This window comes from Bubalus kerabau, chromosome 10 (assembly GCF_029407905.1).
Source record: "Bubalus kerabau isolate K-KA32 ecotype Philippines breed swamp buffalo chromosome 10, PCC_UOA_SB_1v2, whole genome shotgun sequence".
NCBI lineage: Eukaryota > Metazoa > Chordata > Mammalia > Artiodactyla > Bovidae > Bubalus > Bubalus kerabau.
In genome coordinates, this window is record NC_073633.1 from 94,613,438 (window position 1) to 94,638,098 (window position 24,661).

The 24,661-nt window shown below is 46.5% G+C and overlaps 1 protein-coding gene across 32 annotated transcripts in view; it reads left to right on the forward strand.

Moving 5' to 3' along the window:
- Positions 1-24,661, forward strand: part of LOC129621864 (neurexin-3-like) — a 300,739-nt gene that overhangs the window by 173,455 nt on the left and 102,623 nt on the right. Inside the window, exon 1 of one of the 32 annotated variants that reach the window (XR_008699760.1) lies at positions 10,575-10,778. The exons of 26 other annotated variants lie outside the window; for them this stretch is intronic. The gene's annotated coding sequence lies outside the window, so the exon portion shown is untranslated. Of the gene's footprint in view, positions 1-10,574; positions 10,779-10,998; positions 11,147-11,967; positions 14,780-15,057; positions 15,077-24,661 lie in introns of those variants that run through there. 5 more of the 32 variants (XR_008699748.1, XR_008699737.1, XR_008699753.1 and 2 more) reach the window with 5 other exon arrangements.

The window sequence follows — 24,661 nt, forward strand, 5'->3', positions numbered from 1 at the left end:
GAAGGCTACATGTGCCATCCTGATACAGATACAGGGGGAGGCAGGACATACCTACCAGGACTTGGACTGCAGAGGGGCCCAGGTAGAAGAAATAATTTGGCAAAGTCTCTGAGGTGGAAAGCCTTCCTGACCTGCCTAGGAATAACCAGGAGGCTTGTATACCTGAAGCAGAGTAAACAAGAGAGGGAAATAGAAGATAGTTCAGGAAGTAATAGTAAAGGCTTCCCTGGTGGCTCAGAGGGTAAAGCATCTGTCTGCAATGCGGGAGACCCGGGTTCAATTCCTGGGTGGGGAAGATTCCCTGGAGAAGGAAATGGCAACCTACTCCGGTACTCTTGCCTGGAAAATCCCATGGATGGAGGAGCCTGGTGGGCTACAGTCCACGGGGTGCAAAGAGTCAAACATGACTGAGTGACTTAGGAAGCTCCCAGGTGAGAGGTTAGGGCTTGGGGCCAGGGTGGCCATAGTAGAGAGGATGAGAATAGTCAACTGTGTGTGAGTGCTGAGTCATTTCAGTTGTGTCCAACTCTATGACCCTATGGACTGCAGCCCGCCAGACTCCTCTGTCCACGGGGATTCTCCAGGCAGGAGTGGGTTGCCATGCCCTCCTCCAAGGGATCTTCCTGACCCAGAGATCGAACCTATGACTCTTACGTTTCCTGCATTGGCAGGTGGGTTATTTACCACTAGCGCCACTGCTAGAAGCCCAAGAATAGTCATATTCTGGGTTTACTTGGAAGGCAGAGTTAATAAATAGCGTTTGCTTTTAGATTAAGTGCGGTGAGTGAGAAGACAGGGGTCAGGGATGACTCCAAGGCATTTGTCCTGAGCGACAGGAAGAAGGCAGTGCCCTTGACCAGAGGGGGAGACCAGGCTGTAAGCGGGGCCAGTTTAAGGGGAAAGAGCTGGAGCTGAGTTGAGTCACATGAAATCTGAGATCTCCAAACCTGGATTTGACATCCAAGGGCAGATGTCGAGGAGTCAGTGGGTTTGAGGTTGAAGTTCAGGGAAGAGGTGAGACCAGAGATGTAAATCTGAGGGTCATCAGCATATGCACAGCCATTAAAGCCAGGACACTTTCCAGAGTCACTTCCTTTTAGTGAGATTTCCTGTCCTTTGACAGAACTCACATTCCCCAGGGTGGATTTGGGATAGCTATCTGCCAGAGCTGCCTTCTCCTTTGTCTATGTGTCTGAGGTTTATTCTAGGTGGGATTCAGGTGTCTTTTAAGTGAAGGGTCTGCTTCCCAAGGAGGATAAAAAGTGATCTATCGAGATGTTAGGATAAACAGGCTAGAAATATTTATCTTTGATCCTGTCTTTAATATTTTTCTCTGTGAGTGTGTGCATGTTCAAGTGTATGTGTGTGCTCTCTAATACATCTACTATGTGGTTATAGCATATGAGAGAAGTTTATGCTTCTTGAGAATGTGTGTTTATAAACTAACAAAGTGGGAGATTAAAGAAGTTTACAGACCACCAGCTGGATGAAGGAAACAGGGGACATCTGTTGATTCAGGAGCTCTAGAGGGATGGGTGGGAATCAGGGAGTCCTGTGTCTTTGTTCCCGGTGGAGTGAGAGGGACACCCAGCTTGCCTCCAGTAGAAGAGATCCTTTTAAGGGAACATTCTGGTGCCACCAAGACTTGCTGAAGCACCTTCTAGGTCCAGACAGCACAATGGGCATTTTCACCTTTTGCTCTCATATCTTCAGAGGAAGCCTGGGAGGTTGAACCAGAGAATCACTCCCCAAAAAGGAACAGGAAAGGGAGGGTGAGTTGATGATGGGCACAGGGAGGCAACCTTCTCAGGACCCCCACAGGCCCAGGAGGTAGCCCTTACTCAGGTAAACAGGGGAAGTGTCCTTCCAGGATTTCACCTCAAGAACTGCTGTTTTCTAGACCATCACTGCCCCCAAGGCATTTCTGATGGGAAAAAGCTCAACTTTATTCTCTCCAATTTCTGAGTTGGCTCAGATGTTAATGAATCTGCCTGCAATGCAGGAGACATGGATTCGAATCCTGGGTCAGGAAGATCCCTTGGAGAAGGGAATGGCAGCCCACTCCAGTATTCTTGCCTGGAGAATCCCATGGACAGAGGATCCTGGTGGGCTACAGTCCACGGTGTCACAAAGGAGCCAGACATGACTGAGTGGCTAACACTTTCAGAAAACACTCTTCTAATCTCAGGTCTACACTTGATGAAAATAGTCGGGAAATGCCAAATGGTGAGCAATGTTCCCCCGGGAGGGAAGAGGCTGTTGCATTTTCCAAATCTTTCTCTCTCTCTTTTAGACTTCTTTTTAAAGAAAAGCTTCAAGTTCCAACTATTGTCTATGGTCCTCAGGCTCTTTGGTCAGTTCTTTTGCAGTTCTCTTTTCATGGGCTTATGATTATTTCTCAGGCTAGACTGCATAGGCCTCGAGGATAAGAACCCTACCCAGCTCCTGCAGCTCCTTTTCTGTTATTCTTAACCTTTCGGTGCCCTGCACCTTGTGGGTGTTGGATGATGACTTGTAGACCGATTACTCTATCACGGGTGTAAGAGTCTCAACAACAAAATCAAGTGAGAGCAGTGATTAAACAGTTCACAATAGCCAGGATCCAGGAGGAAGGCAGCCGTCACCTGCTCACCTCCATCCCCACCTCAATGCCCTTTGGCTAGCATGAGGCTCCTGGAGTTTGTTGAGGTCTCTGGAACAGGACAGAAATGATTTCAGAAACAGAAGCCTCTCTCTGTGGAAAGCCTGTCTCCAGCTTCATGAGACGTAAATCGGGGAGCCAGTGGGGAAGGTGCAGGCGATCACGTGAGGATCATGGGCAATCACGAGATAGAACATCATCAGGAGAGCCAGAATCCCAACTCGGATGGCTTTGTCTGTGTTCTCGGTTGCTCCCTGCTTTCCATATAAGGAGATTCCTCAAATCAGACTCAGAAGAACATGCTTTGGATCTGGGTCTTCAAACTCCAGAGCTCCTCAGAATCACTGGGGAAGCAACTGAAATCCAGATTCTTGGGCCTCCTCTCCCAGAGAGTCTGATTCAGTAGGTCTGGTGTGTGGGCCCAGGTATCTGCCTTTTTTTTTTTTTTTAATATATATATAAACAAATCAGTGTGGGTTGTTCTGGAGACCACACTTAGAGAATTACTGCACTTTTACTTGGAGTTGTGGGTGAGAAATGGGTCTAGGTCCTTTGAATTGATCTGATTGTCTTGAATGTGTTAATTATCCCTTGGCCAGGAGCTGCCTTTTCTCATGCCGCCCTGGTCCTTAGTTGACTTTAAACTGTGGCTGCTTTCCCAAGCCTGAGCTTGAACTGGTATTTTAGAAGGCCGAAGGGACATGCCTATATATTCATTTATTTAGTGAGTGTTCACTGAGCATCTGCTTTGCTCCAGGCCCTGTTCCAGGTACTTCAGTTAAACAGGGTGAATAAGACCAAGGCCTTGATCTCTCTCCTGAAGCGTCTGTCCCAGGAGGCTTCTGGGTCTATATTTGTGTTCACAGAAGGGGTCTCTTCTCTGAGGCTCTAAGACAAGCCAGGACTTTGGGTTAGCCTGTGTATGCTTGGCGCTCATGCAGAGGTGGGTGCTCCACTTCTCAGTTTATGGATGAAGAGGAAAGGAAAAGCCTTAGGGGACAAGTGACTTGTTTTCATAATGGAGGTGCAACAGCTATGGTATGCTTTCAGTTCCCGGCTGTTGTAAGCACTTCACTTAGTGTTCAAAAGGGTAAATATTCACGTATGACCACCCCAGGGCTGCCTCTTATCTACCCTCCCATGAGATCACCTTCTGGGGAGACGGCTGGGGGACGGCATTCTGTTTGGGTGCATTGCACTGGGACAGTGGCTTTCTATCAGGGTTAGGGCAAGTCATTCAACCCGACATGCCTCCATCGTGGCATTTGGGTCAGGCGGGTGTTTATAGCCCAGGTCCTGCTCCAATTTTCTAGAATTTCTAATTTCTAAGAATTTTCTGGAATTCAGTCTAAGCCCTGACTTTTGTCTCTTTAGTGTCTGTCTCAGTGGGATCTTGAGATGTGAAGTTGTAGCTTGCTATAATTTTCCACTTCTAGGGGTAGGTATCAAATGTACCTGCTGAGCAATGGAACATCCTTGGAAGTGGAGAGCCAAGAAGCAAATGGAAGAGGGAGATAGTGGGTTCCCCGATGGTACAGAAGGATGGACGTGACCTCCCTCTCCTTGACCTTGAGGTCAGCCGTTTTCACACCCCTTAAATTCTGCTGTCTCGGAGAAAAGCACTGTCACTCATCCTAGTTCTGGATCTTGCTACGTTGGACCTACCAAGGATGATTAGTGAAGGAGGCAATGGAGGGTATAGGAGAAAACAAGGCAATGGAGAGAGTAGGGGCAGAGGGAAAGCAAAGCTGCTTTGGGGATGACGAAGTGAGCAGTGAGCTAGGCCCGAGGGACACCTTCCTGCCTCTGTCATTGGGAGGGAGTGGGCCGTCTTCAGTTGACTGGTGACTGCCTCTGTACACGGCCCGCTCTGGAGCTGCAAAGGCTGTCTCACACCGTGTCTTAGACAAAGCGCTGGAGACTTTCTCTAAAGGATTAAGATCTACATAAAACTTCTTTCTGTCAAGCATCTTAATTTATTTTACACTTTTGGAACCCTCCAAAGGCCACACTGTACAGTATTGATATTATTCTCCTAGGAATTTGGCATCTTTATTTTTTAACTCCCTTTGTTTAGAGCATATTCAGATGAACAGATGAATAAGGAATGTTTAGGGCAATAAAGTTGGTAGGAAGATGGGCTCACAGTCAAAGTCTAAGACCCTGAGGGTCATTTCTGACCCAGTTGAGGCTCTTCTGGAGCGCGTGGCTTCAGAGTACTCCGTGGGGGTGGTGGCTGTGGGGTGAACACCTGCAGGTGGATGAAAAGTGAGGGCGAGTATTGTATATTCCTCTCCTCCCTTTGGTGATTAGGTTGTTACTGCTAAGAGTTGAACCAGACCTTTCTGCCCTCGAAGAATAAATCATCCCCAGGAGAGTAAATGTCGTCCACAGACATATTTATGATTCCCACCAGCTCTGCCCTTTAAGCTGCTTCTCTGTAACATTTCCCTTAAAGCTGCACCATCCGATACAGTGGTCTCTAGCCACGTGTGGCTATTTATTTTCCAATTAACTAAAATTTAAATTTCCATTTCCCCCTCTCACTAGTTATGTTTCAAGTGCTTACAGCTACACGGAGCTGGCAGCCAATGTCACAGACAGAGCAGGACCACAGAACATTTCCATCGTCACAGACGTTCCTGTTTGACCCCAAAGTCCTTGAGGGGCTAGGACTCCCTCGGCCTGTGTTTGCAGGTGGGCAGATGGGTACCTTCCTTCTCAATGAGCCTGGTCATTGCCACAGACTGAGGGCCACCTGATGGCCAGTCCACGAGTGGAAAAGACAGACTCTCAGGGCAGCAGGTGGCACAGAACCTGCGGGAGCTCAACAGTTGGTAAAATGAGCTACAGTGAAAGTATGAGGACTAATCAACTTAGGGGTGAATTAGATTGAAAGGAAATAGGAGCAGGATGCAGGCCCAGGAAAATACAGCTATTGGAACTTTGAGGTTAAAATCTGGGACTTCATAGTTGAACACCTGAAGGTGTCTTTGTGGTGTCTCTGCTGCTGCTGCTAAGTCGCTTCAGTTGTGTCCGACTCTGTGCGACCCCATAGATGGAAGCCCACCAGGCTCCCCCATCCCTGGGATTTTCCAGGCAAGAACACTGGAGTGGGTTGCCATTTCCTTCTCCAATGCATGAAAGTGAAAAGTGAAAGCGAAGTTGCTCAGTCGTGTCCGACTCTTTGTGACACCATGGACTGCAGCTTTCCAGGCTCCTCCATCCATGGGATTTTCCAGGCAAGAGTACTGGAGTGGAGTGCCATTGCCTTCTCCGGTGTCTCTAGGTCCCTTATTATAGAGATGAGGAGTTCGTATTTTAGAGTTAGAGTCATTTGTGCAAGGCAGTGGAAGTGGTTAGCCTGTCAGTAGGATCTAGAGCATGCTAATTTTGAATTCTTTGCCTTTTTGTATTGGACCACATTGCTTCTCAAAGAAAAGACCAAGTCCTAGCCTGATTGGCCGTAATGAGTTGCTTTTCTCTTCTGATGAAGACCCCTATCAAGGCAAGTGGACTAATTGTTGGGGGTGGGGTGTCTTTGGCCCTGCTAAGCTGTGTGACACCCTAGCTGTAGAAGTTGGAGGGGAGAGGAAGTTACTATTTTTGGATATTTATCATATACTAGATGCTGTGCCAGGTCTTTTCAATATATTGTCACCTGGGTAGCAGATATTGTTTTTCTCATTTTTAACAGATAAAGAAACTGAGGCTCAGAGAAATTTTGAATCTTGCCCAAAGTCCCAAAGCTTGTAAGCAGATGGGATACAAATTTAGGTGGGTGCTATTCCAAAGCCTGGTCTTTGTACCATTCCACAGTGCTGTTATGTGCAAACCTGGTGGTAATGAGGTGAGAGACCTGGGACCCTGGAGAGGAGGTGCACATATGGCATTACCTGTGTCTGAGCATGTGAGTTGGGAGGGATGCCAGCAGACCCCAGGTCAGCCCCTTCTCATATATAGGATTCTCCCAGCCATGTATGTGAGGAGAAAAGAAATAGTTTTGGAGTGGGATGGACAAATGAGGCTGCCAATTTCTTTGGAGCCCAACTGCATGAGTCAAAAAGGGATGCCTTTTTTTAAACTGGTGGCAGAGAAGACTGCCCACCTGATCCCTGCTCTGAGCACGTGTGAGCCCTGGATGCTGAGAGCAGATAAAAGAAATATCTTTACGCTACCACGTTGGGTCCAGATACTAGTGCCAGGGACTTGCTTAACGAGGATGCTAAGCGGCAGGGTTTTTGGAGTTTCTGAAGAAGGAAAACATAGATGGAGAGCAGTGAGATGGCAAGTGCCCACAAAGGAAGAGAGATTTTAGACTTCTCCTTTTAACCCAGAATCTTCAGTAGCTGAGAAGACAAGTTGCATTCATTCTGCCAATAGCTTAAATTCATGGAGGCAGTGGAGGGGAAGGGAAGGCAGAAAAGAATGCTGTTCATAGCTTAGAAAGCAGTTCTCATCCCGTGGATTGTACTGGTTCCTGGGAGAGAAATACCAGCTCATCAAAAGCTGGGTTTGCAGCTGTGAGCCCAAAGAAGAACTGAGAAATCCAGCCACCATTGTGGTAGAGAACAGAATTGCATCTTCCAATATACTGAGTGGGGGAAAGAAAAGCCATCTTGTCCTGAGAGGACTTATCCAGTCCTTCTTAGGAAGGCTTGGATACTCTGAAGATGGCTGTTTCCTTTGCCAGACTCAGCCTTAAAGAACGAGACTCTTTAGAGTGAAACCAAGTGTCTAATCTGGGGACAGGGCAAGTTTATCAGTTATTCACTGCTGTGGAACAAAAAGATTGCTTGCAATAGTAAGTAATTTGTTAATTCTCATGATTTTTTGGGTTGACCCATTAGTTCTGCCTTGAGTACTACTACTGGGGTCACCTGTGTAGCTTCATTTATTTGGCAGAAAGTCTGAGCTAGAAAATCAAGGTCATTCTCACCCATCTGGCACCTCAGTTTTCCATGTGACTTCTTACCTTCCAGAACCTCTCTGCACAGCCCTTCTCTGCACAGCCCCTCTCTGCACAGCCCCTCTCCAGCAGGGTAGATAGCCTGGGCTCCCTTGTAGCATAGTAGTTGGGTCCCAAGATAATAAAAGTGGAAATTGTCAGTGTCTTTTGAAAACACTCTTACTGGAGTATAGTTGAATTAAAATGTTGTAATAGTTTCAGTTGTGCACATAGTGCATCTCTCATACTTGTATACACATCCACTCTGTTTTGATTCTGCTCTCATATAGGCCATTACACGGCATAGAGTTTCCCATTTTATACAGTGGGTCCTTATTAGTTACCTATTTTATATATAGCAGCGTGGGGGAAGCCTGGCATGCTGCAGTCCTTGGGTCGCAAAGGGTTGGGCATGACTTGGCGACTGAACAACAAAACGGCAACAGTGTGTGTGTGTCGGTCCAAACCTTCCAGTTTATCTTTCCCCGCCTCCACTTATCCCCTGGTAGCCGTATGTTTATTTTCTACATCTGTAACTCTATTTTTGTTTCGTAGATAAGTTCATTTGTACGCTTTTTTAGATTCCACCTATAACTGATATCATATGATATTTGTCTTTCTCTGTCAGGTGTCTTAAAGGCTGACCTTGTAACTGGCAGAGCATCACTTCTGCCATTTCCTGTGGATCAAAGCATGTCTCAAGGCCAGCTGAGATTCATGGGACAGAAAACAGGCTATTCCTCTTGGTGGGAGGAGGGACATGTGGTCATCAGGATGGGACGGATTATTGGGAGCCATATTTGCAGGCAAAGTGCCTTAAGAGCTGTGATAGGATATAAGAAATCACAGTAAGAAATATATATGTATTTGTCTTCACCCCCAGTTCCTGGCCCTAGAGCTTCCAAAACCCTTGACATTTCCTGAATGACTGAAGTGAGAGTATTTTTTGTTGTTTATAACAAGACCCTTTCAACATAACTGAGTCTGTGCTAATGAGATGTCTCTCCGCACACAGCTTCAGGGTGGGTACAGGTTGCCAGAGGAACCAACCAAGTGATTAGAGTTGGAACTTGGAGCCCCACTTCTCAACCTCCTGGTAAAAGAGAGGGGATGAAGATTGAGTTGGTCCCCAGTGAGCAGTGATTTAGCCAATCTTGCCTATGTAGTGGAACCTTTATAAGAGCCCTAAAGGACAAGTTCAGAGAGCTCCTGGGTTGGCGAATACATTGAAGTGCTGGGGTAGCGGGATGCCCTCCCCTCATAACTTGCACTATGTACTTCTTCCATTTGGCTGTTCCTAACTTGTAGCTTTTAGAATAAACCAATAGTAAGTACAGTTTTTTCCCTGAGTCCTGTGAGCTGTTCTAGTAAATTATTAAGCCCCAATTGATAGGTTGCAATATTTAGCACATAAAAATATAGGACATCTGGTTAAATTTTAATTTCAGATAGAAGAGTCTTTTAATTAGAGGTATATCCCATGGAATATTTGGTACATATTTACACTAAAGTACTTGTTTTTAGAGATTCAAATTTAAGTGGGCAGTTTATATATTTTTTAAAATTTTATCTTTAATGGGAGGGTAATCGCTTTACAATGTGTGTTGGTTTTATTGTATAACAGCATGTATCAGCTGTACGTATCCATACACCCCCTCCGTCTGGCATCTCCCTTCCCTGCCGCCACCATCCCACCTCCGAGGTCATCACAGAGCTCCGAGCTGAGCTCCCTGTGTTACACAGCAGCTTCCCGCTAGCTAGCTATTTTACACACGGTAGTGTAGAAATGTGGATGCTACTCTCATTTTGTCCCCCTTCTCCTTCCCTTGCTGTATGTGCAAGTCTATTCTCTATATCTGCATCTCTATTCCTTGGGCAGTTTATATTCTATTTTGCAACTCCACCCTGTGGGAACAGTGGCTCTCCAAGGGAGAGTCTCGGGGTGACAGGTGGGGTCTATAGAAGTGAATTGGTGTCCTGAAGCTAGTCCAAGCCATGAATATTTGGAGAAATCCTCCTAGGCCAGTGCTTCTCAAACTTTGACATGCATATGAATCACCTGGAGATTTTGTTAAGGTGCAGATTTTGATTTAGAAGTGCTGGGATAGAACCAAGTCCTTCCTTTCTAATAAGCTCCTGGGTGATGTGCATGACAGCCCATGGACCACACTTGGAAGAAGCTTGGTCTATAATGTTCAGGGTGAAAACGTTTTTGGCTTTGCAGACCATAGGGTCTCTGTTGCAACTACTCAACTCTGGTGTTGTGTCAGAAAAGCAGCCACACACAGTATATAAACAAAGGAGCATGGCTGTGCTCCAATACTATTTTCTTTACAAGGATACTGGATGCTTGGGGCTGGTGCACTGGGATGACCCAGAGGGATGGTATGGGGAGGGAGGAGGGAGGAGGGAGGAGGGTTCAGGATGGGGAACACATGTATACCTGTGGCGGATTCATTTTGATATTTGGCAAAACTAATACAATTATGTAAAGTTTAAAAAAAAAAAAAAAAGAATAGATGGTGGACAGGCTTTGACCAAGCAGGTTGCGATTTGCTGATCCCTGGGCATGATGATTCTAATGTGCCCCTTCTCTAATGAGAATTCTTGGTGTGAGGAAGGGAAGGCTTGCTTCCCCTAGAGTGGAAGTCTATAATTTCAGGGGTTCAGCGAGGATTGCCCTAAATCCCTCACCCTCAAGTACAAATCTCTCTCTGCTCATAATTACTTCGAGTCTTCAGCTAATATTTGGTTCTCTATTGAAATGTAAATTGCCTGAACCAAGAATCCTTTTAAGCTGATAAACAGCCTTTACATCCCAGAATAAATATATTTAGGATCCCTCTTGAAGGAGAATAGAAGAGGACCCTGGGACAGGAAAGCTGAGGCTGTAACTCATGTATACTTTTGACTAGGGTAAGACAGGTGGTCCTTACCTTGCTCTCCACCTTTAAAATATGCTCGCCAATGTCGATAATTAAAACATTCATCTTACTAAAGAGTATTCAGGTGTGTGAAAGAGTAGTCCTTGATTGACCATCCTGTTTGCCTGGGAGAGACAGAAATTTCTCAGGGTGTGAGATTTTCAGAGCTAAAACCAGCACGTGCGTACGTGCTAAGTTGCATCTGACTCTTTGCAACCCTATAGATTATAGCCCACCAAGCTCCTCTGTCCATGAGATTTTCCAGGTAAGAATACTGGAGTGGGTTGCCATGCCCACCTCCAGGGGATCTTATTGACTCTTATTGAACACGTAACTCCTGTGTCTCCTGCATTGGCAGGCAGATTCTTTACCACTAGCGCCACCTGGGAAGTCCAGGACAGTTCCTTGGGCTTTTCCCAGGATAGTTCCTGGCAAGCCAGGATAGAGAGAGGGAGAAAGTCAGTGAGCTCTCAGATGATCCTTTCCCACAATAATGATTTGGTGACAATACATCTCCCCTAAACTCAAAGATGATTGAAAGAGTCTCAAAGGAATATTCATTTTATTTTACTTGAACTTGAAATTGAAGACACTGCTACAAGTGAAAAATATGGAGCCCTCACTTCTATACAGGTTGGGGAATGCCTACATCTTGCAGCCCTCTACATTATTAGAGGCTGTTCAGTTGGTGCTTGCTGGTGGTGAGAGTGGTTTGAATGGTGATCGTAATAACAGTAATGATTATAAATAACAGCTAACATTTATCGGGTGCTTAATGTCAAATAAACTGTATATTTCACATTCATTATCTTACTAAATGCTCTGAGACATAGGTTCTCTCATTTTCTCAGTTTTACAGGAAATTAAATTGTGGTTTAGAGAATTGTTTTGATTTGTCCAGAAAGCTGATGTGCTGTGCTTAGTCACTCAATCGTGTCTGACTCTGCAATCTCATGGACTGTAGCGCACCAGGCTCCTCTGTCCATGGAGATTCTCCAGGCAAGAATACTGGAGTGGGTTGCTTGCCCTACTCCAGAGGATCTTCCCAACCCAGGGCTTGAATCCAGGTCTCCCACATTGCAGGCGGATTCTTTACCATCTGAACCACCAGGGGGTTCAAGCCCTCTAGACCCTTAATGATTCATGAGCCCATGGCACCAAAGCCTTTCCTGGTATTTCTGCCAGCTTCTACGAGCCCTCTCCACACCTCCTTGCCTGGTATTGTGGGACACATGTCTTTTGATAGGCCATTTAGCTTCACTGAGCCTGTTTCCTTACACGTTTAAAGAAATAGAGGAGGTGAAGTTAGACTGTCCATTTCGCTCCCCATTTCCTCCCTGCCCCCACTTTTGCCACAGTGCAGTTGCTTCATTCTCTAGGGCGATTCTCTACCATCAAAGAAGGTTTGGTGTTGTTCAGTAGTTCTCCCAGTGTTGTCAGTGAACAAACAGCATCACCTGGGAGCTGTTAGAGATGCAGATTCATGCTGAATCAGAAACTCTGGGGTAGGGGTCCCTACAGTCTGCTGCACAGGAAGGTTTGGAGAACCTTGGGTGTAATGGAAAGGACTTGGGGTCGCAAATCAATAGAACCAAGTTGAATTTTGCTGCTGCTGTTTGAGTGATGAACTTTCTGAGGCTTTTTCTGAGACTTTCTGAGCTGCTTCTCTAATATGGAACAGCATAATCTCAGAATTCTACCTGGGGTGGAGTCAGTGGTGGAAAAACGCACTTGAAGCATTAAAGCATCATCCTTGTCACTATTATCTGCCCATGGGGCCTGCTTCCTCATAGCACAGGCTCTCCCTGCCTGCTGAGATACAAACCCTGTAGAACCTTTGTTTTTTTGGTCTAAGAAAGGATACAGTGATATTTATGTAGCAGATCACTATTTTTTGAGTGCTTTCAATTTTTTTTTTCAATGTAGTTTTTAAGATTTTTTAAAAGGTGAACTATGGTTGAAGTCTTAATTGAATTTGTTACGATATTGTTTCTGTTTTATGTTCTGCTTTTTGGCCTCAAGACACTGGGATCTTAACTCCCTGACCAGGGACCAAACCCACACCCCTGCATTGGAAGGCAAAGTTCTAACGACTGGACCAGCAGGGAAGTCCCTCAAATGATTTTATTTAATTCTTATACCAGTTTTGTGAGATAGGATCAAAATGAAGCTGAGGCCTAGAGGGTTAATGACTTGCTTAAGTTGCAACAGCAAGTTTCTAACAAAGTTAAGACTTAAATTCAGTCTCTTGATTCAAAATCCAGTGCTTCCCACAAAGTCAGTGTTAAAACCCGAGGCAAAGGACAGGCAGCCATCAGCATGAAACATCTCCCAGCCCTTCTCTGCCTCTGCTGCAAAGTGCAATCACCTGGGGAGATTTTGGCTTCCCGGCTGGCACAGTGGTAAAGATCCCACCTGCTAATGCAGGAGTCACAGGAGACCCGGGTTCAATCCCTGGATCGGGAAGATCCCCTGAAGTAGGAAATGGCAATCTGCTCCAGTATACTTGCCTGGAAAACCCCATGGACAGAGGAGCCTGGCAGGCTACAGCCCATGAGATTGCAAAGAGTCAGACATGACTGAGCACACACAAAAGTGAAAAAAAAAGGGGGGGATTTTAAAAGAATCCACACCTGTTATTCTCTGAGATGGGACCCCAGTAATGACACATTGTGAAGTTTGCCAGAAGGTCCAACTCAGCGCAGATTGAGCATCCAGCTTTAAACTCCCTGGAAGTTCTATTTGTCTGAGATGACTGACTTCTGCTGCGTGTTGGAAACATCTGAGGAGCCTTAAAAAAATACTTGTGCCCTGCCCCACCCCAGATCAGAGTTGGGATCTCTAGGGTTAGTATTTCCTATTATTTTTAAATTCTGCAGATGATGCCACTATGTAGCCAGGGCTGAGAATCCACAGCGTTATGCCATCTCTTTGGCTCCACCAGGCTCACTTTCCATCACGGTGGATTCTGCCACCCCTGACCCCATCTCAAGAGCCTTCCTTCCAGGCTCATCACTGAGTAAAGAAGCACATGTTAAAAACTTCAAGGCATGCTGCATAATTCACCGCTTGTCCAGTGTGGTTTTGTGTTCTTTTCATTATTCAGGAGAAGCAGCTGGTTGGGTGAGGACCACACCCAACAGTCCTGCCTCCCAGTGTTTTGAAGTCCCTCAAGCAATGTGAGCCAAACGATCGGCATTTACTGCCAGCCACTGCGCTTCCGAGTCTCTCACTTGGTAAAGTTTCTTAAATAGGTAGCCAGAGGAAGAGACGCTGCCTTTATTAATATTCCTATGGGCGTGTCCACGGACTGACAGCACATGTTCATCAATATACGGAGCGAGCATCCACCCTTCCTCCTGCACATGATGCACACACTCAGAACCTGGGCTGGCACCTGCCTTCAGGAAGGCAGAAGCCTCTGTTCTGATACGGCTGGTTTGATCTGAGTCATTTGGGGGCATACGGATGACCAGATCTTTTGAAACAGGGTCTGAGTCAGCCTTGAAACGCATTCTTCACTCAACGTTGGTGCAGGGATAGGTTCCTGTTTGTTATGCTGACCACTCAGCGCCTACGAATACAGCGGTCGCCAGAGTCCAGTCCCCTTGACCCTTCATGGGATGCTTGTTAGAAATGCGGGTTCTCAGATCCCATCATCCTGTTCTCAGAATCTCTGGAGGGATTGGGGGCTGGGAATTTGAATCCTCACCAAGTTCTCTGGGCGTTTCCTCTGCCTTCTGAATCTTGCATGGTTTACAAAGCCTAGATCCATCCGCTTTTAGGAATTAGCAACTGCGACTCTTGGACCGAAGAGCCCTGGGTTGGGAGGGAATGGCTCACAGGGCAAGAAAAAAGGTGATCGTGGCCACAAGGGAAAGTGACATGGGAGGGCGTGCGCGCGTGTCTGTGTGTGTGCAGACCTGCGCATGCCTGGGGCCCAGCCTTGCGGGGCCTCTGTCATCTTTGCTGCTTAGGTATTCATAGCCAATTGCTCTCATCGTCCCTCACTTTATTAGCTTTTGCCAAGTAGTTCAGCTTTTACTAAGGGCACCCAGGTTTATGGCAGCAGTATTTCTCACCGTGTCAGAGATAAAATATCAAGCTAATAACAGACTCCCCACTAATGTAAATCGCACGAGGAAGGCAATCTCGTTCGGGGAAGAAGTCCTACCGGAGAATGCTACATCTTAAGATTTTGAGAAAGCAGTTGGTGGGATTGGGTACACTTTGCGCTTGCTAAGAAGATGAAATAAATGATTTGTGGTAAGTGGTAGCAGCTGCAGAAAAGAGCGTTTTCCTCCACCTGCCTCTTCCTAAGGGACTAGAGGCTCCCAGGGGCTCAGGCATCGGGCCAGAACTTAACTGGGGGGTTTAGAGACGTCTCTTCTCTGCTTCTCCTCCTCCTCATTTTAGTGCCACTTCTCGGCCTCCGCGGATGCAGGAAACCAGTTGGTTTCCCCCACGTGTTATAAAGAGAAACCCATCAGGGGGTGATGGGGGACCTGGGAGGTCTCTTGGCATTCTCTGCGATTTCCTTTCCCTCTTCTCAGTTATGTTCAGGTACCTGCTGAGCAAACCTACTGCAGCCACTTGTTGTGGGGAATTTTAACAAGAAGTGGGGGGTGGGGGTGTGGGCGGTGAAAAAAAAAAGCCGGGGTCGAGAAGATGCTGCTTTTCTGTGCGGTCAGCTGCCTGGAGACAGGCCCTGCATGTGGACTTCTGAGTCCACACAGGAACTTCTGAGAGGGTGGGAGCATTTTCTTCTGGAAAGGCTGTTAAAGGCTGGGACTCCATCCTTCTATACATCTGGGGAGCTTAAGAGGTGATATGCAGGAGAGGAGAGACTGGTGCTGGCCGCTCAGTAAGGAGGCTGGAAACTGCTGATGCACACTGAGATCTGAACGGGCAGGGGGAAAGAAACATCATCTGATGCATTATCGCCCAGTGCCTGGAAGACCTCAGAGCCACTGGTTGGAGCCCAGCTGCAGCCTTGACCTCTGCTTTTGCCATCTTGGGGTCACCAGAATCAGATACCCATTTGCCCAACACCAGACAATTGGACTAATTCTAGAACTGACTCTAGTATCGTTTTTATCTGCCCCTAGAAGCTGGGTCCCACCTTCCATGACCTCTCTCCTTGCCTGATCCTCTGGTTCCAGATCTGCCTCAAGAACTCAGATGATAACTTGCTTTTTTCCACTGGGGAAAACCTGGAAGGGAATGTCAGACTTTGTGTGAGTCAGAGTCAGCCTGAGAAATAGTCTCATTGTCTCTGAAACAGTCACTGGGTCCTGTGGAATGGAGGGGGCAAGTTCACAGCCTCCATTTTCTAGGTGAGGAAACAGGCTCAGAGAGGTTAAGGGGTTACCTCTGCTTGCACAGAAGTCACAGTACAGCTAGGATGGGAAGTCTCCTGAATTTCAAATCGGTAATCCATCCATCAACCCCTGTTCCCCAGGAGAGCCTTTTGCCGCCATTTCACTGTCTGCATACACGCAAATAGCTCTGCCCAAACCACCAAACCCTGCAAACCTCATGCCACAAGACACATGGTTGAGACACAGATAGCCTGAGACTAAATGTCAGCCATCGAGTGGGAAGGCGCCAGTGGGATCCTCCATCCAGCTTGTCCACTAGCTGTGAGAAGAGAAGCAGTCCCGTGTTTGTGTGCCAGGCAGGAAGGAGGGCCGTGCTGACAGCTGGGGTGATGGATGGTGGGGGAGCGTGCATGGGGCGTGAGCAGTAATGTGATAGAGGGTGCACATTACAGGCAATTACAATTTGAATAAATTATCAATGGCAAGAAGTAGAGGAGTAGAAAGCTGTTTTATTAACCCCCTGAAGTTACGTTCACAGCATTTTGAAAAAGTTTATGAATTGCTGTGAATTACGAGCTGGGCGACAAATGCGGATGCCGGGAGAATCCCTGATCGCAGCTTCTGTAGTCGGCGATGTTTTATGGGGATGATTTAAAACAACAGTCTTAGGTATTTTCAAACTTCAAAGGAAGAAGAAAAAGGAAGCTCGGGGAGCCTAGTGAATTCACCTGGCTGTGAGCAAACTTTGCCATAAATCCTACCTATGATTTTTCCGTTTTATCTGTTTTCCTTCTTTTGATATTGTACATTTCTCAGGGCTCCCTGCCTGGGGCTAAGAGGTGTCTCATGCGTTATCCCAGGGACTGTTTTACCAAGTCACTCCCTGGATGAAAATAGAGCTCCAGCTAGAGATAAGACAGTGTCTACTTTCTGGGCTGTTGCTGTGCTGAAATCTGCACACTTCCCCCCAACCCCACCCCACTCCCACTGCCAATATTTCTATTTCCAGATAACAAAAGATGAGTACGGAGCCATTCATTTCTTCTTTAGGACTCCTGCAGAGCTATGCTAATTCTGGCTGCAGTGGTTCTGTTCTTGTGTTTGCTCTACCGCCAAATTAGAAGGGCTGAGGCTTCAGTCCCTAGGGCATGGGAGACAGCGTTCAGCTTGGGATCAGGAGCCCTGGGTTGTATTTGAGACCCGGCACAGCCTGGCTGTGGACTTGGTCTATCAGAAGCCTGTGACTGCCCCACAGGTAAACCAGGTAAAAATGTCCGACCTCCCTTGGGTGGGTGGGAAGTGAGAGAAGGGAGATTTCAAAGAGGGTGAAGTAGTTGCAGAGAGGTTTTTGTGGAGAGGGCAGAAGGGTGCTAGAATGATAGGTGCTCTTCACGTGTTATTTATCTCGTAATCCTGTGGTGCGTGCTAAGTCACTTCAGTCGTGTCCGATTCCTTGTGACCCCATGGAGTGTAGCCCTTCAGGCCAGGCAAGAATACTGGAGTGGGTTGCCATGCCCTCCTCCAGGGGATCTTCCTGACCCAGGGATCGAACCCCTGTCTCTTACGTCTCCTGCATTGGCAGGCTGGTTCTTTACCACTAGTGCCACCTGGGAATCCCATAATCCTGTGGGGGGAGGTATATCTTATTCCCAGTTTAGAAATGAGGAAGCTGAAGTTCTGAGAGTTCGAGTAAACTGCTTTAGGAAAAACACCTTGGGAGTGATCGGAACCTAGGTGCATTGGCTCCCAAACTCACACCTCCCACCACGCCAGGTCCTCTGTGTCTACACAGAGCTAACCGTCAGCATCCCCTGGGGTGCCACCTGGAAGCAGGGCAGCACGTGCTGCTTCTGGGCACGTCCTAGACCTGTGCCTCCAGAGGCTGCAGGTTAACAAGCTCCCCAGGTGATTCCTAGGCATATTAAAAGTTGAGAAGTACCAGCCTAGTAGATGAGAACTGAGGTCAAAGCAAAGTCAAACTGAGGTCAAAGCAAAAAGGTGTTGTGTGCTCAGTTTATGGGGAGGGAAGAATTTTTGACCATGTGTGAAGGGAAAAAGTATATTCTGGTGCAGTTCTGGTAATTTGCACCATCTACGTGCTTGCAGAGGATCCTCTCCGCCTCGCATCCCATAGTGGTCAGGAGAGCCCAGGGAAGGGGAGAAAACAGGCTCTGGGTGAGGAGTGAAGTGGCCCACACTTACCCTCCAGTCACGTCGTTTGGGACAGTTGTGATAACACACGGGACTGGAGGCACGAAACCTTTGTTTAAATCAGAATCCTCCACGTGTTGGCCAGGCTGCCACCGGACAGTCCCGGGTCTTTGTTTCCTCTTTTGTCCCACGTGGTGGTAGCACCTCCTTCACTGGGTTATGGTGAGGATTAATCAAGATGTGGAAGTGCCCAGCACAGTATCTGGCTCAACACATGTTCCATGAGGCCCAACGCCCATCTTATTAGGTGTGACCTGGAAGTTTGCTCAGGGAACAGGGAAAAAACTAAAGTCTTTTTCTCAATCTTCACCCTTCCCGGGTGCTTCTTGCCGATGGGGAAGGTGTTACCTTGGAGTCCGGCCTGGATGTCCTCCTGTAGGACAGTGCTTCTCAAAGCGTGGTCCCTGGCCCAACAGTGACTCCATCACTTGGGAAACTGTTGGAAATGCAGCATCTCAGGCCCCTTCCTTTTGACCTGCCAAGTCAGAAACTCTGGGATGGGACTCACCAGTCTGTTCTTCACAAGTTCTCTCGGGATCTGAGAACCAGCATTTTAAGGGGCTTGGAGATCAGACATCTGAGAAGTGCCCTCTGGTGGTGGGGTATTGGTTTGTTCTTGACTCTGGAGCATGTCCTTTGCAGCAGACCCCAAGTACTCCGGTGGGCCCTGAGGCCGTGTTACAATTAAATGATCACTTAGAGGCAGTCACTGTGCGGAGGGCACACAGGCAGCCAATTCATTAACTGAGAGCAACTTCTTGCAAATTAAAAAATGTTAATGATCAGTTTTGAAGCATTGAGAGCCTATCAGGGACCACATGCCTGGAATGAGCATTTACCATATGGTGACTTTGAAAGCTAATATTGATTCTCATTATTTTAAATGATTACAAACATTGCAGGTGTTTTGTAATAATCTCCATTGTCTAATTAGAACATGCGTGAAGCGAGCCCATTCCGCCCGCTAACGAATACTGATTTGAATGGCAGAGCCCTGGGGCAGGGGAAGGACTGGGACTGTCTGGCCAAGTTGCCAGCCAGTGCCAGGCCCCCCTTCTCCCTAAATTATTGGTCCTGAGGATACAGGGTATCTTGACAGGCAGGCACCCGTGGGGGCCCCCAGCCTGGTCTGGGCCCGTTCCCACCTTCAGTGTCTACTCGCATCGGGCAGTAAGCCGGGATGTGTGAAATGAATGTGAGGACCTCTGTGGCCTTTTCTTCTTTTATCATTTCCCATTTCTCTTCTTTCCTGTTTCCTACCTCTTGTTCATTGTAAAGCAACTCTATGTCTAAGTGCTTTAAGGGAAATCTGCTGGGAATGGGTTCTACGTTAGATTTGAGTTGCCCATGTCATACCCAGATCTGGTTATAGGCTTCAGGTTGCTTCATGTCTAATAGTGTCTCTCCCACAAGACTGGAAACTCCCTGAAGACCAGGCCTATGTCCAGTCTTACTTTACGTTCTCCCACAAGACCCAGCAAGTGCATTGTAATACCCCACAAGGGAGGGCTATGGTTATTATCGATAATCCTAGTCATTACAGAACGAATGAGTAAAACCACACTTAGGTTGGTACTTTGTGCTCCGTGGGTGTTTCCTGTGTGCTGGGATGTTTTAATTTATTAATCTGACACAATTTAGTGAGCATTCATTAAGGCACAAGGGAAAGAACTTTATGAGACTTGGTTTCTGAGACTGGATGCGTAGTCTCCCTGGGGAGAGGGTGGTTAGGATGCGACGTGCTAATTGCAGAAATGGTTTGCACGGGGCTCTCAGGGAGGCTGGGGAAGGAGCCCTGAATGCAGGAAGGAGGTGATGTCTTGAGTCCAGCGTTGAAGAGCAAACCGTAATGAAGTGGGGAGATGAGCAGGGGGAGAGTGTTCTACAAGCTCATGAAAGTTGGGGCCCTTGGACGGCAGTGGGGCCAGAGCCCCGGGTGTGTGTGTAGTGAGGGGCAGGGACTGCGGCGTCTGGGGCCAACAGACGTGGGACCTCAGACATGGAGGACTTTGTCTGCCATGCAAAGAAGCGAGGGTTTTATCCGAAAGCTAAGGATCCGTGTGAAGAGAGTTGGATTTGAATTTCCTTTTATAGATTTTGAAGATTTGTATTTCAGAAAAATCACCCTGGTAACATTGTAGAGGTGGAAACTGGAAGCAGGGAGACCAGTAACAGCCTGTTGGAGAAGAGACGAGAGTCTGAGCTGAGGCAGAGATGGAGGAAATAGAATGTAGACATATTTAGGGTGTGAGGGTTTACATTTAATATAAGAACATTGTTTGCTTTTCTTTTCTTGGTTATAAACACATTAAAATAGAAAAGCCTGGAGAATACTCTTAAAAACACCTGTATCCATTACCCAGCATGGACAGATATTTACATTTTGTCATATTTGCTTCTGATCTGCTTTTTATTATAAACATTTTAAAATTACAAATTAAATTTCTCTGTTTAGTTCCATCCACTATCTCACTGCCAGGGGCATCCATTGTTAAAAATCTGGTACGTGTTCTTGTTGTCCAAGCTTTTCTATGTTAGTTTCATACTTAAGTGTTCATAAACACTATATAGTATTTATGGAAATGGTTATCATTGTTTTCTGCAAATTGGTTTTGTGTGTGTGTGGATACATTTAGCTCTAGTTTATCCATTTTGTCTGCTGAACAGTATTTCATCTTATGACTATGTATTCTTTCTTGTTCTAGTGGACATTTAGAATGTTTGGTTATTTGCATTGGGAAGCATTTCAGTTAGGAGAAGCAATGCACACTTCTCCTGTGCACGTGTTTGAAGATCTTTCTATGCTGTGTACCACATGTGTGATTGCTGGTCTTAAGGAACACCCATTTCAAATTTAGCACGTGTTGCCAAAGACTCTCAGGTTTGATCGTTCCAGTTTAAACTCCCACCATCAACGGACAGTCCATTTCTCCATTTCCTCTCCAATACTTGTTATTATGGACCTTACGAAGGTTGCCACTTTGATGTGACTAGTTTTTCTTTGCATTTCTTTAATTATCACATGTAGTCAGAAACTTTTCATGTGTTCTTGCCTGGAGAATCCCAGGGACAGCAGAGCCTGGTGTGCTGCCGTCTGAGGGGTCGCACAGAGTCGGACACGACTAAAGTTTGACTTAGCAGCAGCAGCAGCTTTAAAGTTTCCTTTTCTATGTGTTACTTGCTTATATTAGTACCTTTTGCTCATTTTCTTTTGGGTTGCAACTTTTTTTTCCTTTTTGTTTTATTGAGATATAATTGATGTAAGCACTGTGTAAGTTAAAGGTGTACGTATAATGATTTGACTTATATACATCATGAAGTAATTACCACGATAAGTTTAGTGAGCATCCATCATCTCATATATATACAAAATTAAAGAAACTTTAAAAAATTTCTTATGATAACTCTTAAGATTTACTCTTTTTTAAAAAACTTTTGCTTCATCTCTTTTTGCTATGCTGGGTCTTCATTGCTGCACGTGGCTTTCTCTGGTTCTGACGAGCAGGGGCTATTCTCTAGTTGCAGAACATGGACTCTAGGGTGTAGTTGTGACCCGGGAGCTCAGTAGTTCAGGCTTCTGGACTCTAGAGTGCAGGTGAGTGGTTGTGGCACACGGGCTTAGTTGTCCCGTGGCATGTGGACTCTTCTGAGCAGGGATCGAACCCTAATCCCCTGCATTGGCAGATGGATTTTTAACTACTGGGCCATCAGGGAAGTCCAGTATTTACTCTCTTAACAACTGTCATGTATAATGTACAGCAGTGTAAAGAACGTTTATCATGTTGTACATTATATCCCAGTACTTATTTATCTTAAAACTGGAAGTCTGTACTTTGACGGTCTTCATCCATTTTCTAATTGGTACTTTAGAGTTTTTCATATATTCTAGGTATCAGTCTCTCTCTGTGTATACATACAACAGATCAGTTCAGTTGCTCAGTCATGTCTGACTCTTTGCGACCCCATGAATCGCAGCACGCCAGGCCTCCCTGTCCATCACCAACTCCCAGAGTTCACTGAGACTCACGTCCATCGAGTCAGTGATGCCATCCAGCCATTTCATCCTCTGTCATCCCCTTCTCCTCCTGCACCCAATCCCTCCCAGCATCAGAGTCTTTTCTAATGAGTCAACTCTTTGCATGAGGTGGCCAAAGTACTGGAGTTTCAGCTTTAGCATCATTCCTTCCAAAGAAATCCCAGGGCTGATCTCTTTCAGAATGGACTGGTTGGATCTCCTTGCAGTCATAGAAAATGTGTGTGTGTGTGTGTGTGTGTGTGTGTGTGTGTGTGTGTGTGTGTATATATATATATATATATGGAGGTCATGGCAATCCACTCCAGTGTTCTTGCTTGGAGAATTCCATGGACAGAGAAGCCTGGTGGGCTACAGTCCATGAAGGTACATAGAGTTGGACTCGACTGTATGACCATCACTCTCACTTTCGTGTGCGTGTGTATAATAATAATAACTTCTCTCATTTTATCTCATTTTTAAAGTTCATTTATGATATTGTCTAAAAAGATGTTGCAGATGGATTAATTTGGCCCTCCATGAGATATTTTTTATGTCAAAAACTCTTTTACTATTTCAGTGTCGTAAAGCTTATAGGCATGACCCTGTATATCCTTCTAATAGTCTTAAAGTTTTGTTTCTGACCATTAGGTCTCTAATGCAACAGGAATATATTTTGCATGTGGTCAGGGACATAGAGACTAGAATTCTATTTATTTACTTTTCCTTTAAAAGCCAATTACCCCTCCACATTTATCGAACAATCCATCCATTACCCACATAATTATAGTGCTCCCTTCATTATGTACCTAGTCCGCTCTGGGTCCTTGTTTGAGAGATTTCTTTTCAGTGCCTTGGTCTATGCATTTAACCCTGAACAGACAGCACAGTGTTTTAAAAAGCCATGACTTTAATGCTCTTCGCTCACTGCTATCCCAAGCCATCAGTTACCTTCTCCAGGTGATTCTGCAGAATCAAGACTCTCCGACTCAAGACTACCATAACCTTTGCTGGTGAAGCCTGGTTTTCTGGCTGGGCTCACTGAGGACATTTTACCATCTGCACTTTCAACCAGCTTTGTGTGAAAATCAGAACACAATCCCAAATTCTGGCTTTTTCACCATCTCAGATATCATCTTGAGATAAGAGAGGTTTGCATTTGGCTGAGGATGCGAGTGAAGATATAACCAGAAAAAGTAAATTTTTGGAGATTGCAGCGCTGAAGAATTGATGCTTTTGAACTGTGGTGTTGGAGAAGACTTGAGAGTCCCTTGGACTGTAAGGAGATCCAACTAGTCCATCCTAAAGGAAATCAGTCCTGAATATTCATTGGAAGGACTGATGCTGAAGCTGAAACTCTAACACCACAGCCACCTGATGTGAAGAGCTGACTCTTTGGAGAAGACCCTGATGCTGGGAATGATTGAAGGTGGGAGCAGAAGGGGACGACAGAGGATGAGATGGTTGGATGGCATCACTGACTCAATGGACATGAGTTTTAGCAAGCTCCTGGAGTTGGTGATGGACAGGGAAGCCTGGCGTGCTGCAGTCCATGGGGTTGCAAAGAGTCAGACTCGACTGAGTGACTGAACTGAACTGATGACACCACAAACCTAGATGCAATCTGAGAGCATGCAGCTGGCCACTGGGCCTGTCTTGGAGAGGGACCAGCCATCAGGAAGGCTCCGGGAAGCTGCAGAAGTCAGGCATCACCTTTCTGTAACTCAGGGGAGAGGAAATGTTGGCCTCCTCCAACCTCTGTAGCCCGCCAGGCTCCCAAGGACAGAGGAGCTTGGCAGGCTACAGTCCATAGGGTCGCACAGAGTCAGACGTGACTGAAGCGACTTAACATGCATGCATGCACCGTGTATGTGCCTCTTCACACCGCCTTGGTTTGCACAGACAAGACCTCCTGGAGTGGCCGCTCCTTCCTCCTCCAAGAGGGTGGATGTCTTGCCTTTTCCTCCTTGCAACCCTCCCTGCTAAACACAGCAAGCTGAGTGCTCAGGCCATTGGAAGGAGGCTGTGATCTGATCTGGCTGGGAGTTCTGACTCGCATGACCAGGGAGGCCGGATTCCCACTCCCCGTCAAAAGTGTAAAATCCTAGATTCTTAGGTCGGAAGGACCTGCTGGATGATGGTGCCTGTGGTGTGTTTGTGTCTTTGCAGAGGAGGAGACTGAGGTGTGGAGAGCTTCAGTTGCTCGCCCCGCTTACAGTGCTGGGGAAAGCTCCAGAATCTAGGGCTTCCACTTGAGTTTGCTTTTCACTCTGTGGCTCTCCTGACTGGAGGAGGGGAAAAGGTTTTCAGGAAGAAAACACCTGCAGAACTCTTCTCGTGTACGCCCCTCCCTGTTGTGGCCTCGAGAGTGTGGAAGCCGCCATGCTGTGGGACTGAGGAGAGACCATATTTGCAGAGATGTTGGTTTCTGGAAGTAGGCCATTTCTGTATCCTCAGAGATGGGCCCCAGGGGAGGTAGAGAATGCAGTTCAGAGGGGAATTAAAAAACCTGCCACAATCCAGAAGTCTGGTTTCTCATACAGAAAAAAGCACTGGGCGTCTCCTGGGGGAATTTGTGGAGGTAAAACTCACTTTAAGGTTATG